General features: G+C 38.6%; 1 pseudogene; it reads left to right on the plus strand.

Annotated features, from left to right (window-relative positions):
- Positions 1–1551: 1551 nt before the first annotated feature.
- LOC129669538 (nuclear pore complex protein Nup54-like) lies at positions 1552–3072 on the plus strand (annotated as a pseudogene).
- Positions 3073–4764: the final 1692 nt, after the last annotated feature.

Here is a 4764-nt window from a genome sequence, read left to right on the forward strand (position 1 = left end):
GTATGTTTAAATAAAGAAGGTTGCTATAGCAATCAAGACATAATTTTTTTTCTTGCAAAACATTTAGATAAGTTACAATTTTGTGCATGTAGCATTATTTAGTTCCTTCTCAAAATCACTTACAACATTAATTTCCTTTAAAAAAATGTTTCTTCTATTTTTTGAGACAAAGTCTCACTGTGGAATCCTGGCTGTCCTAGAACTTTGTATATAGACTGCTGTCTTCAAAATGATTCTCTTGCTTTCAGATCTTGAGTTTTGCTTCAGATCCTTAGGTTACAGATGAACATCACCATATCTGGTCACAAATTTCCATTTTATCTTCCATAGTTTAGATGGTGCAACTCATGATTAGGGTATTCTCATTTATTTTAAAAATACAATAGCCATTTGCCTCCTTTTGTCCCAACCCCATTACAGGATCCCCTATCAGTGGACTTGGGGAGTGGCATGCATGCAGAAAAGGGAGGGAGGGTGGGATCGGCAGGGGAGGAGGGAGGGGCTTATGGGTGGATACAAAATGAATAAAGTGTAATTAATAAAAAAAATAAAAGATTAAAAAAAAAAGAAATCAGAGAAGCTCTTATGCTATTTTTACATGTCCTTTTCAAAAGTCCACCTCAATTTATTTTCTTACCCTAAATATAATGAAGCCTTTAAATTTTAGACTTATATTGTAGGTTGTCCCAGGTTAATAGTTTATTTCTATTCTTTCTTTTTCCTTTCATTTTAATGTATTATTTTTAGTTTTTATTTATTATTTATTATAATTTATTCACTTTGTATCTCAGCTGTGGACCCCTCCCTCATATCTTCCCAGTACCACCCACTCTCCCTCTTCTTCCCCTATGCCTCTCCCCTAGTCCCACTGATAGGGGAGGTCCTCCTCCCCTTCCATATGACCTTACCCTATCAGGTCTCATCAGGACTGGGTGCATATACTTCCTATGAGGCCTGGCAAGAATGCACCCCAGGGGGGAGGGGATGATCAAAAAAAAGAAAACAGCCATTGAGTTCATGTTAGAGACAACCCCTGTTCCCTTCACTAGGAAACCCACTTGGATACTGAGCTGCTATGGGCTACATCTGACCAGGAGTTCTGGGTCCTCTCCATGCATTGTCCTTGGTTGGAGTATAAGTCTCTGCAGGACCCCATCTGGAGACCTGATAGGATAGGGTAAGATAGAAGGGGTGGAGGACTTCCACTATCAGTGTACTCTGGGTGAGGGATAGGGAGGAAGAGGGAGGGAGGGTAGGACCAAGAGAAGTTGAGGGAGAAGGCTACAACTGGGCTACAAAGTGAATACATTGTAAATAATAGTAATAGTAATAGTAATAGTAATAGTAATAGTAATAGTAATAGTAATAATAATAATAATAATAATAATAATAATAATAATAATAATTCTACCAGAAAATAAAATACAATTAAAACAATTATATCAGTCACTACTACATGGAATCCTGAACATGAAAATAAGCCTTTTGAGGCTGATTGAGAAAAATGAAAACTAAAAATTTTGTCAACCAGCTAAGGGCTGCTCCTGAGTCATGACTTTCATTTTTGGGGACCCTTTGGGCACTCATAGCACCTCTGCAGCCACCGTGGCATTGGTGGGTGGTTTTGTAGGATTTGGAACAACCACAACCTTAGGCTCTGCATTCAGCTTTTCTGCCCCAAGAAACACAGGCAGCACAGGCCTTCTCAGTGGCAATCAGAACAAAATTTTTTCTTTGGTACTTGTTTTGACACATTGACGGGAACTGGCACTGGTTTAAGCACTGTCTAGGAACTGCACTTGGATTTGGAGGATTTAATACACAGCAGACATAATAGCAGACTACTTTAGGTGGTCTCTTCAGTCAGCCTACACAAGCTCCTACCCAGTGTAACCAGCTGATCAATACTACCAGTGCTTTTTCTGCTACAGTGTTATTGGAGCATGAGAAAGATGCCATTTTGGCCAAGTGGAACTAGCTGGAGGCTTTTGGGGGAACAGAAAAGGGACATTTTAACAAATAACATTACTCCAGTAGAGTTTACACAGAAAAATCCTTTTTTTATGATTTAAGGCTATAGGTTTTAGTTGTATGCCCAACAATGAACATGAATATGGTCTAGTGGTTTTAGTTTTCAACAAAAAGAAATAGATATTAGAAGCAAACAACAGCAGTTGGGAGAATTGTTGCATAAAGTTTTGGGAAGAAACCAGACCCTAACTGTCAACGTGGAGGGCATTAAGACACTGCCAGATAATCAGACAGAAGTTGTCATTTATGTTATTGAATGCTCTCCCAATGGCACCTAGAGAAGAGTTCCAGAGACAAGACTGTTTGCTCACTTTGAACAAGCCAATATTAAAACACAGCTGCAGTAGTTTAGGGTGACCCTTTCTATGACCAGAACAGAACTGTCTCCTACTCAGATCAAACAGCTCTGCAGAATGCTCCTGCTGGTGTTGGTCCTATTATTTGGGAAAGGCCAAGGTGGATAACTCAGATTCTAAAAAATTAATTCCTGTACCAATGGTGGGTTTCAAAGAATTTCTTCGAAGACTGAAGGTTCAAGATCAACTGAAGAAGCAACATTAGACCAGATTGGATATCACACAGGTGAAGATATTAGTGAACTGAAAAAGAACCAGACTAAACTATGGCCAAAATAGGACAGTACAGGAGGAAAATCCTGGTTCTCTCCCATAGAACTTTACAGGTCCTAATCAAACAGGAAATTCAGAGGAAGAGTGGCTATGCCATCCAGGCTGATGAAGAACAGTTGCTGGTTCAGCTAGATACTATTAGGGGTGAATTGAATGCACCTACTCAGTTCAAAGGTCTACTGAATGAACCGATGTCCCAGATCAGGATGCACAATCATTTTGTGGCTGTGAAATCTGAAGAAAGGTATTACATAGATGTAGACCTATTATGAGAAATCAAGTAGCATTTGAAACAACAACAAGAAGGCCTTAGTCACTTAATTAGAATCATAAATGTGACCTAGAAGATACAAAACTTGTAGAACATAGATTGAATGAAACCATCCATAGCAGAGGCAGTGTTTTTAACTGACCATTTACAAACTTCTCCAGAGGTTTATAAAATACATCTTGCTACATCAGGCCTTCTTTAAGATGACCACAAGGACGGAAAAAAGGGATCCTTTTATTTCTAAAAAAGAAATCCTTAAAATAAATTGTTAATTTGTAATTTGAGAGTGCTGCTGTACCAGGCCACAGTGGAAGACAGTGCAGTCAGTCCTGATGAAACCTGATAGGCTAGGGTCAAATGGAAGGGGAAGAGGACCTACCCTATTAGTGGAGGGTCATGGGAGGAAAAGAGGGAGGGAAAGTGGGATTGGGAAGGAATGAGGGTGGGGACCACAGCTGGGATACAAAGTGAATAAACTGTAATACAAAAAAAAAAAGAATTAAAAAATAAAATAAAATTGTCCAGTCTTGATGAAAGAAATGCATTTGTTTCTTGCCTCTTGGTTCTCTACAAGTCATAGGAAGGAACTCTTGCAGATATCCAAACAACTTGTGGGTTCAAATTATGAACATTCTATGTAGGTTAGTGCTTTTTTGGTTAATATGTTAGTGTCATTAATTTCTTAAATTTTATAAAAACCACTAAAATGACTCAAACACCATGCTTTGCCTTACTTCTTTCATATAATTCTATCTGTATGCGTATTACTTTCTTTTCTATGGCTATGATAAATAAGATAAAATTGACGAAGGCAACTATCTTTGCATTTCTATCGATGTGAAGAGACAACATGATTATGTCAATTCTTGTAAGGAAATATTTAATTGGAGGTGGCTTACTCTTTAGAGTTTTAGTCCATTATCATCGTGGAGGGAAGCATGGCTGCATGCATGCAGACTTGAGTCTGGAGAGGTAGCTGAGAGTTCTACATCTAGATCCAAAGGCATCAGGAAGAAAGTGAGCCTCACTGGACCTGGCTTTAGCATCTGAGACCTCAAAGCCCATCTCCACAGTGACACCTTTCCTCTAACAAAGCCACTCCTACTCCAACAAGGCCATATCTCCTAATAATGCCACTCACTATGGGACAAGCCTTCAAACACTAGTCTATGGGGAAGGAGCATTCCTATTCAAAACACCACATCAACTTAAGGAAAAAAGAATTCATTTTGGCTTAAAGTTACAGAAGGCCGTTAAGCTCTTTGTATGAGAGGTTTCTAATTTCTTTATGAAAGCACTAAGTGCTATGAACTTTTCTCTTAACACTGCTGGGAGGAAGAAGGAGTGAGGGTGGGACTAGGAGGAGTTGAGGGAGGGGGCTTCAATCAGGATATATGATGAATAAATTGTTAAAGAAAAAAAAGAAAGAAAATTCAGTTAAGAAAAAAGACACAAAGTTGGGTCAGTAGGGAAGTGGGGTGGATTTGGTAGGGAAGGAGTGAGCATGATCAAAATAAATTTTATTAAATTCTCAAACAAAAAAAAGTTTACAGAAGGAAAATAGTTCATTATGGCAGAGAGGGATAGTAATAAGCAGGAGGCATGATAGTAACAGCAGTAAAGTGAAAGCTCATCTCTTAAACTGAAAACATGAAACACAAAGAGTAAACTGGAGGAAGTCCAACCTTGGCTTTTAATCGTAATGCTTGACATATTTCCTCCAACAAAGCTATATCTACTAAACCTCCCTAGATAACATCACCAACTGGCATCCAACTGTTTCAAATATCTGAGCCTATGGTGAATGGGTAAGATTCTCATTCAAATCTTTGT

Source organism: Psammomys obesus, unplaced genomic scaffold (genome assembly GCF_907164565.1).
Source record: "Psammomys obesus unplaced genomic scaffold, mPsaObe1.curated_primary_1811, whole genome shotgun sequence".
Lineage (NCBI taxonomy): Eukaryota > Metazoa > Chordata > Mammalia > Rodentia > Muridae > Psammomys > Psammomys obesus.